Source organism: Chelonia mydas, chromosome 26 (assembly GCF_015237465.2).
Source record: "Chelonia mydas isolate rCheMyd1 chromosome 26, rCheMyd1.pri.v2, whole genome shotgun sequence".
NCBI lineage: Eukaryota > Metazoa > Chordata > Testudines > Cheloniidae > Chelonia > Chelonia mydas.
The window spans coordinates 15,688,015-15,703,049 of record NC_057859.1 but is presented as its reverse complement, the minus strand read 5'-3'; positions in this window follow the sequence as shown (position 1 = coordinate 15,703,049).

The window sequence follows — 15,035 nt, the reverse complement described above, 5'->3', positions numbered from 1 at the left end:
AGTGATCAATGGCTCCATGTCTAGTTGGCAGCCGGTATCAAGCAGAGTGCCCCAAGGTTCTGGGGCCGGTTTTGTTCAATATCTTCATTAATGATCTGGAGGATGGTGTGGGCTGCATCCTCAGCAAGTTTGCAGATGACACTAAACTGGGAGGAGAGGTAGATATGCTGGAGGGGAGGGATAGGATACAGAGGGACCTAGACAAATTAGAGGATTGGACCAAAAGAAATCTGATGAGGTTCAACAAGGACAAGTGCAGAGTCCTGCACTTAGGACGGAAGAATCCCATGCACCACTACAGACTAGGGACCGAGTGGCTAGGCAGCAGTTCTGCAGAAAAGAACCTAGGGGTTACAATGGACAGAAGCTGGATATAAGTCACCAGTGTGCTGTTGTTGCCAAGAAGGCAAATGGCATTTTGGGCTGTATAAGTAGGGACATTGCCAGCAGATCGAGGGATGTGATTATTCCCCTCTATTCGACATTGGAGAGGCCTCATCTGGAGTACTGTGTCCAGTTTTAGGCCCCACACTACAAGAAGGATGTGGAAAAATTGGAAAACGTCCAGCGGAGGGCAACCAAAATGATTAGGGGACTGGAACACATGACTTATGAGGAGAGGCTGAGGGAACTGGGATTGTTTAGTCTGCGGAAGAGAAGAATGAGGGGGGATTTGATAGCTGCTTTCAACTACCTGAAAGGGGGTTCCAAAGAGGATGGATCTATACTGTTCTCTGTGGTAGCAGATGACAGAACGAGGAGTACTGGTCTCAAGTTGCAGTGGGGGAGGTTTAGGTTGGATGTTAGGAAAAACTTTTTCACTAGGAGGGTGGTGAAACACTGGAATGGGTTACCTAGGGAGGTGGTGGAATCTCCTTCCTTTGAGGTTTTTAAGTCCCGGCTTGACAAAGCCTTGGCTGGGACGCTTTAGTTGGGGATTGGTCCTGCTTTGAGCAGGGGGTTGGACTAGATGACCTCCTGAAGTCCCTTCCAACCCTGATATTCTATGATTCTATGATTCACCAACATCGAATAGAGGGGAACGATCACGTCCCTCAATCTGCTGGCAATGCCCCTACTTATACAGCCCAAAAAGCCATTGGCCTTCTTGGCAACAACGGCACACTGGTGACTCATATCCAGCTTCTCGTCCACTGTAACCCCTAGATCCTTTTCTGCAGAACTGCTGCCTAGCCACTTGGTCCCTAGTCTGTAGCGGTGCATGGGATTCTTCCATCCTAAGTGCAGGACTCTGCACTTGTCCTTATTGAACCTCATCAGATTTCTTTTGGTCCAATCCTCTAATTTGTCTAGATCCCTCTGTATCCTATCCCTCCCCTCCAGCATATCTACCGCTCCTCCCAGCTTAGTGTCATCTGCAAACTTGCTGAGGGTGCAATCCACACCATCCTCCAGATCATAAATGAAGATATTGAACAAAACTGGCCCGAGGACCAACCCTTGGAGCATTCCGCTTGATACTGGCTGCCAACTAGACAGGGAGCCATTGATCACTACCCGTTGAGCCCGACGATCTAGCCAACTTTCTACCCACCTTGTAGTGCATCCATCCAGCCCATACTTCTTTAACTTGCTGACAAGAATACTCTGGGAGACCGTGTCAAAAGCTTTGCTAAAGTCAAGGAATAACATGTCCACTGCTTTCCCCTCATCCACAGAGCCAGTTATCTCGTCATAGAAGGCAATTAGGTTAGTCAGGCATGACTTGCCCTTGGTGAATCCATGCTGGCTGTTCCTGATCACTTTCCTCTCCTCTAAGTGCTTCAGAATTGATTCCTTGAGGACATGCTCCATGATTTTTCCGGGGACTTAGGTGAGGTTGACTGGCCTGTAGTTCCCCGGATCCTCCTTCTTCCCTTTTTTAAAGATGGGCACTACATTAGCCATTTTCCTGTCGTCCAAGACCTCCCCCGATTGCCATGAGTTTTCAAAGATAATGGCCAATGGCTCTGCAATCACATCCGCCAACTCCTTTACCACTCTTGGATGCAGCATATCCAGCCCCATGGACTTGTGCTCGTCCAGCTTTCCTATATAGTCCTGAACCACTTCATTCTCCACAGAGGGCTGGTCACCTCCTTCCCATGCTGTGCTGCCCAGTGCAGTAGTCTGGGAGCTGACCTTGTTCTTGAAGACAGAGGCAAAAAAACGATTGAGTACATCAGCTTTTTCCACATCCTCTGTCACTAGGTTGCCTCCCTCATTCAGTGAGGGGCCCACACTTTCCTTGACTTTCTTCTTGTTGCTAACATACCTGAAGAAACCCTTCTTGTTACTCTTAACATCCCTTGCTAGCTGCAACTCCAAGTGTGATTTGGCCTTCCTGATTTCACTCCTGCAAGTCTGAGCAATATTGTTATAGTCCTCCCTGGTCATTTGTCCAATCTTCCACTTCTTGTAAGCTTCTTTTTTGTGTTCAAGATCAGCAAGGATTTCACTGTTAAGCCAAGCTGGTCACCTGCCATATTTACTATTCTTTCGACACATCGGGATCGTTTGTCCCTGTAACCTCAATAAGGATTCTTTAAAATACAGCCAGCTCTCCTGGACTCCTTTCCCCCTCATGTTATTCTCCTAGGGCATCCTGCCCATCAGTTCCCTGAGGCAGTCAAAGTCTGCTTTTCTGAAGTCCAGGGTCCATATTCTGCTGCTTTCCTTTCTTCCTTGTGTCAGGATCCTGAACTCGACCATCTCATGGTCACTGCCTCCCAGGTTCCCATCCACTTTAGCTTCCCCTACTAATTCTTCCCAGTTTGTGAGCAGCAGGTCAAGAAGAGCTCTGCCCCTAGTTGGTTCTCCAGTACTTGCACCAGGAAATTGTCCCCTTCACTTTCCAAAAACTTCCTGGATTGTCTGTGCACCGCTGTATTGCTCTCCCAGCAGATATCAGGGTGATTGAAGTCTCCCATGAGAACCAGGGCCTGCGGTCTCGTAACTTTTGTTAGTTTCCAGAAGAAAGCCTTGTCCACCTCATCCCCCTGGTCCGGTGGTCTGCAGCAGACTCCCACCACTACATCACCCTTGTTGCTCACGCTTCTAAACTTAATCCAGAGACACTCAGGTTTTTCTGCAGTTTCATACCGGAGCTCTGAGCAGTCATACTGCTCCCTTACATACAGTGCAACTCCCCCACCTTTTCTGCCCTGCCTGTCCTTCCTGAACAGTCTGTAACCATCCATGACAGTACTCCAGTCATGTGAGTTATCCCACCAAGTCTCTGTTATTCCAATCACATCATAATTCCTTGACTGTGCCAGGACTTCCAGTTCTCCCTGCTTGTTTCCCAGGCTTCTTGCATTTGTGTATAGGCACTTAAGATAACTCGCTGATGGTCCCGCTTTCTCACTATGAGGCAGGAGCCCTCCCCTCTTGCACTCTCCTCCTCGTGCTTCCTCCCAGTATCCAACTTCCCCACTTACGTCAGGGCTTTGGTCTCCTTTCCCTGGTGAACCTAGTTTAAAGCCCTCCTCACTAGGTGTGGTGGGGCGGTGCCCCACCCCCAAGCCAGATTGGGCTACAACAGACCAGAGAGGCTGTGCAAGGCAGCAACCAATCAGGGAGGGCCTGTTAGAGAGCCAATGAGGGCCAGTATTACAGCCAGCCAATCAGGGCTAGGCTAGGCCCTATATAAAGGCTGCCCAGGAAGGGAGCTGGCAGTCTCTTCTAGGCCTTCAGAGGGTGAAAGTCTGTCTCTGGGGTGAGGAGACTAGCACCAGGGATAGCGCAGTGCTGGGCAGGTGGGGGGAGCAGAAGGGAACTCCCACCCGGTATCCTGCAGGGCTGTGGGCCCTGAGAAAAAGGGCCTAGCCAGTGCAAAGGGGCTGAAGGGGAAACGGCCCAGGGAGAGAGACGGACAAAGGGAGAGAAGGAGGGCAGGCAGGAAGGCCGCCGCCAAAGGGTCCCTGGGTCGGGACCCAGAGTAGAGGGCGGGCCTGCGTCCCCCCCTTCCTCCTTGCACTTCCACCTGACCATTAGGAGTGGCCACCAAGGACTGCACCAAACCCCTGCCAAAAGGGGTTAGACTTTGGGGTGTGGTTGGCCATTGTGGCTGGGGCGAAGAGAAGGACTGCTGATAACACCAAGCCCCCGGAAGGGGGTGAGACTGGAGCAGCGGGCACTGCCAGAGGGCAGTGTCCTGAAGAGGACGCCGCAAGCTGGGAGCAACGAGGGTCCAGACACCAATCTAGGGCGAGGGACGGATGGGACACCACCGGCAGAGGGCGCTCCTCATGAACTGAGCTAATTCCCGCAGTCAACAGCAGGAGGCGCTGCAGTGGTGAGTCCCAACCCTGTCACACTAGGTTAGCCAGCCTGCTTGTGAAGATGCTCTTCCTTGTCTTCGTTAGGTGGAGCCCGTCTCTGCCTAGCACTCCTCCTTCTTGGAACACCATCCCATGGTCAAAGAATCCAAAGCCTTCTCTCCGACACCACCTGCGTAGCCATTCGTTGACTTCCACGATTCAACAGTCTCTACCCAGGCCTTTTCCTTCCACGGGGAGGATGGACGAGAAGACCACTTGTGCCTCAAACCCCTTTATCCTTCCTCCCAGAGCCACGTAGTCTACAGTGATCTGCTCAAGGTCATTCTTGGCAGTGTCATTGGTGCCCACGTGGAGAAGCAGGAAGGGGTAGCGATCCGAGGGCTTGATGAGTCTCTGCAGTCTCTCCGTCACATCGTGAATCCTAGCTCCTGGCAAGCAGCAGACTTCTCGGTTTTCCTGGTTGGGGCGGCAGATAGATGACTCAGTTCCCCTGAGAAGAGAGTCCCCGACCACCACCACCCGCCTCCTTCCCTTGGGAGCAGTGGTCGTGGAACCGCCAACCCTAGGACAGTGTATCTCATGACTTCCAATCGGCGGAGTCTCCTGCTCCCTTCCCTCAGATGTATCATCTGGTCCACTCTCCGTGTTAGTACCTGTGGAGAGAGCATGAAAACAGTTGCTTACCTGTATCTGCGCTGCTGGTACATGGACCCTTCGCTTTCTTCTTCTGGAGGTCACCTGCTGCCAAATTTCTTCACCGTCCTTCTGTACCCGCTGCGCAGCCTGCTCTGAATCTTCAGAACCTCGTGCCTGTAGAAGCCTATCCTGACGTCTGTCCAGGAAATCTTCAGTTTCTCTTATGCAACGCAGGGTCGATGCTTGTTTCTGCAGACCTTGAACCTTCTCTTCCAATATGGAGACCGGCTTGCACTTTGTACAGACAAAGTCGCTTCTGTCCTGTGGAAGAAAGACAAACATGGCACATCCAGTGCAGGGGGCCCTCACAACAGCTGAATGCTCCCCATCCATATTACCTTCCTTCTATGAGCTTCCTCAGGAGTTGTAGTAACTACTCAGAGACGCCTGCAAGATGAAAGCCTCAGTGGGCTCTCCCCAGGCAAACTCCTTCTGTTAGCCTCTCCGCTGTTCGCCTCTCCGCTGGTTCGCAGCTGACTGGCTTTTTATAACAGTCAGGCCCACTCAAGGCTCACCTGGAACAAAGCACTCCCAATTCACACTTTTCAAACAATCAAGCACACGGTCAAACTGACAAACTGTCCCTGCAACAGACACTCAGATACTCACCAACACAGCCCCCCAGTGCAGGACTCAGCGTACTCCTCCCAGACAGATCCCAGGCAAACTCTCTCTGTTCGCCGCTCTGCTGTTGCACCTCTTGCACTCAGATCAGACGATCTGAGAAAACAAGCAAGGGGCCATCTATGAGTCTTAGTCTCAGCTCAGGGCATCCCAGAGTATACAGCGCAGGCCTTGCTGGAGCTCCAGGCTTAGCTAACCGTGTGGAACAGTACGGCGCTTCCTAACAAAATGACGTATGTCACCCGAACGTTGATTCTGAGCAATAAAGCTGTGATCAGCCACATTCAGCCTTGACATTAACCCTTTGGCTTCTGTAAAGCTACACCAGGGACAACGTTAGCCTGTCCCTGGGCTCCCACCACAGCTCCAGGCAAGAGCCCCCTTGGAAAAGCACCGCTTGTACTAGTGTTCAGCCTCCTCCAGATGGTGCATTGGAAACACAGAGCAGCGTGCCCCGTGGGTTGCAGAGAGCCCACATGTCTGACTCCTGGGGGTGGTTTCCTTTTACAGCGGGATGCTCTTGTATTTGCACCTCTTGCACTGAGGCTGTTACACCTCTGCTGTGTTCACATCACACACAGAGAAGTTAGATAAAAAATGCCATAGTCTGGCTGGAAGGCTGCAACATGACACCGCTTTGTGTCTTAAAATCCAGAACCCTAACACAAGGACCAAAAGCTGTACGGGAATCACACGCCTTGAACCCAGACCTCTGGGTCCCCACACAGCACTCGGGCCATGACTGCCACCAGCAACTCACCTGAGTAGCTAGGGAAGGGCTAGTTCACACAGAGACCCGCCCCCAAAGCTCTTGATTGGGGGAAGCCTCCAGCCCCCGAATTGGCTAAGGAGCGCTATATAAACCAGGAGGTAACAATAGGAAGTTGTCTGAGCAACTGGAGAGAGCCTTGGAAGCTACTATGGACCCCTCCTGCTCGCCTGAGCCCTATATTGCTGCTGGTTCCTGCTTTCCAACCTACTCCTGGTTCCTGTCCTCCTGTTCCAGAGTCCCATCTACTCCCAGTTCCTGCTCCCCTGCTCCTCCGCCTTACCCCTAGTACTTGATGTTGTCTCTGACTCTGACCCCTGGCATGGCATCTGGCTCTGACCTTCAGCTTGGTATTTGATGCTGTCTTTGGTTTTGACCCTCTGCTTCGACCACTAGGCCTGACTTCTGCTCCAACCAGTAGGCCTGACCACCCACGCCCCAGTCATTGCAAAAGCAGCAGGAGACAAAGCAGGCTGCTCCCTACAGTGGCGAGGCCCAACTCACCCTGCCTTTTACTCTAGGCTGGCTCTTTGGAGACTGACTGTATGACATCCCAATCACAGGCTTCCCTGTAGAGCACTCTACCTGCCAGCAGGACCAGAAATCCCCTTATAGACTTAAAGCGACAGCTTGTCATTGTTACACAGTTTCCTATCCACCATGCAAAAGGGCCTGTTAAGTATTTTGGGCACCGCAAATGAATCTCCCAGCCCACCCTGCTCAGCATTCCCCGCCCCCCCCCCCCATCCACTCAAAAATCTGGCAGCCCACCCATGGCACTGGCAGTTTTGGCTCAGCTCCTGAACACGTGAGCAGACCATCTGAAATTTGTGCTGGCCCTTGAGGGCTGTTGGACAGAGACGCCATCTGAGATTTCCAGGTTCTATTGTGTAGTAGGGTGTATGTAGCTACATGCCACAGCGAAAAGCAGGCTGTGTGTCCGCACTGCAGCATGTGCACGAGGCAATGAAAGATTCTGGCAAGGGAGGAGGCAGCAGGGAAAGGGTCCGGCAGCAGGAGTCTTTCTCTGTGGTGCGGACAAGGTCTAGAAGCAGGGAGACAGTGAGACGCTAAACTGCTAGAAATAGCAGTGTAGACATGGGAGGCACTGCTTGGGCGGGGAGAGCCATGTGGGGCACATGCCCAAAGGTTCTGGTGTGTCTCATCTGAGCAGTGCCTCACCGTCTACACTGCTATTTAGACGCATGCTCGGGGAGCAGTGGCTGCATTCTACACGCTGCTGCAAGTGTAGGTGTAACCCAAACACCTCCTGGGGGTGATGTTCTGTCCCATCTAGTGGCACTGAGACCACTTAGAGAGAGAGTTAAATGAGTCTGCTCTACAGCCTTAACTAACAGCCAGTTGGCTTTTACCTCATGCGCTGTTTCAGAGGTCCCCGGTTCGATCCTGCCCACCGAGGTCTGTCGGTGTTACAACGGCATAGCCTTTGTGTGTGCAGCAATGTCTCCCCTAGTGGCTGCTCGCAGCAAAGTAGCGATAAAAGCTTGTGACTTACCAGCAGCTAGGGGACTTTGCCTTTAGCTCAGGCAGCAAGGGAGCTCATGCCTTTGGAGCTGAAGGTTGCGGATTCAGTCCCAGCCTACGCGTGCTTCAGCTGCAATTCGTAATATATGGTCCCTGGCACACGTAAAACTTGCAACGGTCAGACAACGAGTTCATTCTCGTAACATGCTGTCTTTTGTCTTGAAGTGATGTCTGCATCTGCAGCTGTTGTAGGAAGGGTGAATAAACCCATCACAGCGTTTCCGGTCATGAAAGCAACAGCTTTATTGTTTGGGCTATTAAAGCAGGCCATGAGCTGCAGAGAAATCAGTCCCAGCCTTACCCTCCTGCAGCCAAACCAAGGGGACAATCAGAGTCACAATCAAGGCCAGAAAGGGACCCATTCTGATCTCCCGGTCTGACCACCTCCAGAGCCCAGGTCAGAGAACCTTCCCCAGTGACTCCTGCATCCAGAACTCCTGCTTGGGCTACAGTGTAGCTTTCAGGAAGATGTCCAACTTTGTTTTAAATACTCTACAGTGATGAATATAGCACCACATCCCTAGGTAAGCTGTTCCACCGGTTAATTACCCCTCACTGTTAAACATTTGTTCTTTATTTCTAGCCTGAATTTGTCTATCGATTAGAGAGACAAGGTGTGGGAGGTAATATCTTTTTTGGACAACTTCTGTTGGCGAAAGAGACAAGCTTTCGAGCTACACAGAGCTCTTCTTCAGGGCTGGGAAGGCACTCAGAGTGTCACAGCTACATACAAGATGGAACAGATCGTTTAGCATAAGGAGGGAATTCGTAGTGTAAGAGACCATTCAAGGTGAAGTGGGTAGTTAACACCCCTAAAGTCATAGGACAGAAAAGGGGGGTTAATGGGTTACAGAGTGTTGTAATAAGCCAGAAATCCAGTGTCTTTATTAATAGTGTCTAGCAAGGTTATCAGAGTAGCAGCCATGTTAGTCTGTAGTCGCAAAAAGAAAAGGAGGACTTGGGGCACCTTAGAGACTAACACATTTATTTGAGCATAAGCTTTCGTGAGCTACAGCTCACTTCATCGGATGCATTCAGTGGAAAATACAGTGAGGAGATTTATATACATAGAGAACATGAAACAATGGGTGTTACCATACACACTGTAACCAGAGTGATCACTTAAGGTGAGCTATTACCAGCAGGGGGGGGACCTTTTGTAGTGATAATCAAGGTGGGCCATTTCCAGCAGTTGACAAGAACGTCTGAGGAACAGCGTGGGGGTGGAGGGGAGATAAACATGGGGAAATATGGAGGATGAGGACTGAGAGGTCAGATATGGAGTCATCGTTTTGTGAAGAGCGTTCTCCCATGAATGATCTGGTGTTTTTGTCTTTTATCATTTTCCTGTGTGAGTTCACTTGAGAGCAGAGCGACTGTCTGGCTGGTTTCACCCACAAAGCTGTTGGTGTGGTATTTAGTGCATGGGATGAGGTAAGCCACATATTGTGATTGGCAGGTGTAGGACCCACAGAGCTTGAGTGGTGTGTTGTGGGGGGTGTTGATCATCATAGCAGTGGAGAGATGTCTACAGCTTCTGCAGCTGTTCTAGCATGGTCTGGTGCTGCTTTGAGTTGGTGGATCCTGGTCTGTGGGGAGCTTGCTTCTAATGATAAGCTTGACGAGGTTGGGGGTTGTCTGAAGGCCACGGAGGGGGTTCAGGGAAGATCTCTTTCAGGATGTGGTCCCCATTGAGTATGGATTGTAATAGTTTAATGGTACCCCATATGGGTCCTGTGTGGGGTGGTAGGTGATAATTAGGCGTTTGCGGCCAGATGGATTTTTTCCCTGTATTGAAGCGGGTACTCTCAGGATATATGGGTGGCACATTCCATGATGCGACCTACTTCTCTGGTGGAGTGTCCTGGTTTGCTGAGGGCAGCTTTAACCATGTTAAAAGGTGTGTGAGTGCTTCACAGCAATTAATGTCTTTATCCTCACAACTCCCCATGCAGCAGTGCAGTGCTATTCTCTCCCCTTTACAGATGAGGAACTAAGGTACAGAGATACTTAGGCCCAGATCCTCAAAATCCTGAAATCAATGGGTGCTGGTCTTCTAAATACCTTGCAGGGTCTGGATCTAAAGGCATGTCTACACTACAATCTTAAATTGACCTAGGTTAGGTCAACTTACAGCCACTGCAGTAATTGATGTAGTGGCTGATATCCAAACTACCCTCCTTCTGTCGGTGGTGCATGTCCTCACCAAGAGGGCTTCCACTGACTGAAGAAGGAGCTCTCAGCTCCGCACAGCTCCCCCCAGGAGCTCACCTGCCCCCTGGGGCTTCTCACCTCCCTGCTCACAGCCAGGAGCTGGCGGGGGGAGATGCCCAGGGCTTCTCACCTCCGGTGGGTAGAATCATACCTGGAGTCCGTTTGGCTGCCTTGCTCCCAGTAGGGAATGGGGAGCCAGGACCCTGGGGGGCAGCACAGCCCCCAGTAGGGAGTGGGGAGCTTGAGCAGCAGCCCAAGTTGGGAGCATGGGGTGCAGCCCAGCTTCGAGCGGAGACCCAGCAGCAGCCAACTGGGTAGCCAGGAGCAGGGCTTTCTTGGCAGTTTCACGGCTTCAGCAGAGGGCCCTATGTTCCCTGCCCATCAGTTCCCTGAGGGAGTCAAAGTCTGCTTTTCTGAAGTCCAGGGTCCATATTCTACTGCTCTTTTCTTCCTTTTGTCAGGATCCTGAACTCGACCATCTCATGGTCACTGCTGCCCAGGTTGCCACCCACGTCTACTTCCCCTACCAATTCTTCCCTGTTTGTGAGCAGCAGGTCAAGAGGAGAATGGCCCCCCTGGTTGGTTCCTCCAGTAGTTGTACCCAGAAGTTGTCCCTAACACTCTCCAGAAACGTCCTGGATTGTCTCTGCACTGCTGTATTGCAAACCCAGCAGATGTCAGGGTGATGGAAGTCCCACAGGAGAACCAGGCCTGTGTTGTGGAAACTTCAGTCAATTGCCTGAAGAAAGCCTCGTCTACCTCCTCCTCCTGGTCTGGTGGTCTATAGCAGACGCCCACCACGACATCGTCCACTCTCAACAGGCTTTTCTCCCGTTTCATACTGGAGCTCTGAGCAATCCTACAGTGCAAATCCTCCCCCTTTCCTCCCCTGCCTGTCCTTCCTGAACAGTTTATACCCATCCGTGACAGTGCTCCAGCCATGTGAGCTACCCCACCAAGTCTCTGTTATTCCAATCACATCATAGTTCTTTGGCTGTGCCAGGACTTCGAATTCTTCCTGCTTGTTTCCCAGGCTTCTTGCATTCATGTACAGGCACCTAAGATAACTAGCCAATTGCCCTGCTTTCTCAGTAAGAACTCTGTGGGAACTCCCCCAAGGCGAACTCCCCCCTCTGTTCGCAGCTCACTCAGTTCACAACTGGTTGCCTTTTTATAAGGCTGCTGGCTCAAAGCAGTTGGCCTGGCTCAAAGCCTTCCTTCCAATCAACGCAGCTAATGGAGAGCCCCCTACCCCAGCAAGGGTCTGGGTGACATACCAATGACCAGCCGTCCCATCCAGCAGATGCACACTCATTTCTCTCTCTCTGTTCATCCTTTGGGATCCCACAGCTCTCCACACACTGGTCAGACAGCCCCACTTACATGTAGCCAGCTCTGGGATGGAGGGAGGCACCGGCGACCAACCAGAGGATACCGCCTAGTGCTGCAGACAAAGAAGGAGAAATGTTGGCCAATGACCCTGGGGCAAGGCCCTACTCTGATAGAAATGCCCTGGGATCTAGACTCCCTGGCCAGAACAGGGGGGAGCCCTGGTACTTTGAAGGCTCATGAAGTAACCTGGGGCAGATTATCTGGGCAGGGGACGGGCTGTGTTGACCCTGTTACGACTGGACACTATTGTTCCTAGAAGTCTGTGCTGACAGATGCTACCACAGTTCATTGATTCCCTCCCCCCTTGGTTCATTGATTCCCTCCCTCCTCGCTCATTACTTGCTGCTGTAGCCCTGGCTGAGCACCTGGTCCCACGCTGGAAACTGCACCTCCAGCTCCAAGTGTCGACATCTCCCCCCCAGCACAAACACACTCTGCAATCGTGGGCAACAGCTGCTCTGAGCTGTAGTTTCCAAGGAGGGGAGAAGACTGACCTTGAACCCCTTGGTGGCCCTGGAGTGGGAGGAGGATATGGGATTGCCCCCCTGGTGCAGCCAGACGAAAGGAGCCAGCCGGGTCTACACACCTGGCTGGAGGAGCGGCAAGATGTTGCAATTTATTGAGGAGAAGAGAAAAAGCAAAAACTGCCCCAAGGCAAGGGCAGCTGCTCAGGCGGGTCAGGTCGTTACAGCCCAGCAGCGGCTGTGGCGAAGGGCTAGAGCCCATCCCAGAAAGGGCAGGTATTGCAGGGGGTGGGGTGGTAATAGGGTCCTATATAAGACAAAGCCGCTAATAATCAGGAAGAAGCACCTCTCAAATGCGGTCACCAGGGGATTTTTCTGCAGCTCTTGGGTGGAGATAGGGGAGGGGGCAAAGCAGTGGCCCCCCACTGCAGCACCCAGCTGTTGCGCCTGGCTGCCTTGGTGTTTGCTGGCTCCACCAGCAGGGGATCAGCACCCTGCACCACGCAGCCTCCTGGGGGCTCAGGGCAGCACCTCTGCAGACATGTGGGGCCAGTGTGTGTGCTCAGCAGGCTTCGGGCTTCAGCCCTGGGGCTCTGGCTCTGGGCTTGGAAAAACTGTCAGAGCAGCCACCAGCAAGGGTTGGTGGCCACATTCTGAGGCCACCCTAAGCTCTGGTCACATTACTGGGGCAGTGGGCAGGACTGGGTGCACTAATGGATTAGTCTGGGTCTTTTATGAAGCCACTAGCCTGCGTCTATTGGCAAATTTCCCATACCACAGAATCATAGAAGATCAGGCTTGGAAGGGACTTCAGGAGGTCATCTAGTCCAACCCCTTGCGCACAGCAGGACCAACCCCAACTAAATCATCCAGCTTCTCTGCCCAAGGCCTGAACTTGGAGGGCAGTCAAACATTGCGGCTAAGCACCAGCCTGTCCGACATTCCCGCGCTCCCTCCAGCCACTGCCAGCCCAGTGCATTGTGGGAGAATATGCAAAGCATTGTGGGATCAGACAGGTTTTTTCCGACTGCGGCACAAGAGATCTGGTGTTGGCTGCAGACCGAGCTTGGGGAAAGATTTTCCTAAAGCACTCGGCGCTGGGCAGCACCAGTCGATATCAGGGCTCTGCAGGGGTTCACTGCATGGGATTGTACAGACCTACAGGAGTGTTTGTGGAGTTGTGCCTATGAAAAGTGTAGGAGACCATCCGGGCTTGCAAGGAGGGTAGATGTAGGGTTGATTGCTTGTAAACCAAATGCAAATATTGGACTGAGCATAGCTTGTCATTAAGGCTGGCATTTCAATAGACCGGGGTGGACAAATTTACTGATGCTCCAAGTCACATACGATAATCTTCAGAAGTTCGAGAGCTGGGTGAGTCTGCCAGGACTCGGGCCTTCTGCCCTGCAGCGGGGTAGTGGGGCTCGGGGCTGAAACCCTGCAGCAGGCACCTGCTGGTGCTTGGGACTTCAGCAAGAGTGGGGCTGAAGCCCCAAATCCCAGCAGGTGCCTCCCGCAGGGCTGAAGCCCCTAGCCCCACCACGCCGCTGGAGGGCAGAAGCCCTGAACACACACCTCCCAATTCTGGTAGGTGGAGGATGGGGGGAGGTTCTGCAAGCCATACTTTACCTGTAAAGGAGCCGCATGTGGCTCGCGAGCCGTGCTTTGGCCACCCCTGCAATAGACTCTCTTGCTAAAGCACAAATGAAAAGCAAAATCTGGGCTTAAAAAAAGCTTCATGCCCAGTAACTGGCACTACACTATTGGAATTTTTAATCAGTGCCCTGAGATGCTAACCAGCCATTCCCAAACACAGCGCGCTGTACGTCTCTCATTACGCACATGCGCCCTTGCTTTGACTGCTGATCAGTACGCTCTGATCTTTCCTTGTGAGCAGTAAAACTAGCCAGCTGATCACCTCTCTGGCGCAACCTCCCCTTGTGCTAGATAAATGTGTCGAGACCAGACTAAACTTCCCCCCACCCTGCAGTGTAACAGGGCTGGGATGAGGATTCTGGGCAGAGCAGAGCGGCAGTGTCTCAAAGCCAAGGAGGAAGCACTGAACCATCATGCATGAGGCCATATGCCCCAAGTGATCCCTTCAGCTCTCAGGGGATCCACATGTCCCATTGTTCAAACTTTCTCCCAAGCACAGCCCAGTTCAAAGCGTCTATCCCTCTTCCACGTTCCCCGTTGCTCTGGTGGTTTAAAGGAGCAGTTTGCTGTGTCTACACGCAGATGTTTCCCAAGTTTATCTCAGGCCTTACCTTAGGTTTAACTACACTGGGCTGGGACGCAGGAGACCTGGGTTCTATTTCCAACTCTGCCACTGTCCTGCTGGGTGGCCGTGGGCAAGTTACTTTCCCACTCTCTGCCTCATTTTCCTCATCTATATAAAGGGGATAGTTCTACTGACCCACCTTTGCAAAATGCTTTGAGATCTATGGCTGAAAAGTGCAACAAAAGAGCGTGGTATTATTATTATTACTATTATTTATAATTTATTACACAAGAAAGCGGATCTGATTTAAATAATTCGGGGAGTGGGGAGGTTCTTTTCAGATTAAGCTGAATGGAAATAAGCCACTCCTACTCATATGCAAACTTGCACTGTTTTAAACCACACCCTTAATCAAAATCGTGCAAATTGGTAATTAGACATTAGAGGCGTATGCCCTCACCATAGCTATAAATATTTTCATTGAGCAAAATCATGGGTTCTGCAGAAACATGCTACACCCCGGGGAAATTCTGGCCCCCACGACTCTTTACTATGCCTGCCACAGGGAAATCAGGGAAGCCCAATGAGAGTTGATGCAGACGCAGTCTGTGACATGTTGAAGCATCCGGGTTTGCTTCAGCTTCCTGTTTTTGCATATTGTTCCTCCTATGATGAAATATGCAAATGTACTTGGCGAAGGGAAACACTGTGGAATCTGCCTGGAGGCTGAGCTGCAATGAGGAAATAAACAGCCCATGCTGTTTCCTTACTGTGTGATGAAGGATAAAGAAGGACTGAATGGATTTTATTTCTGCCTGCCTTTTTAC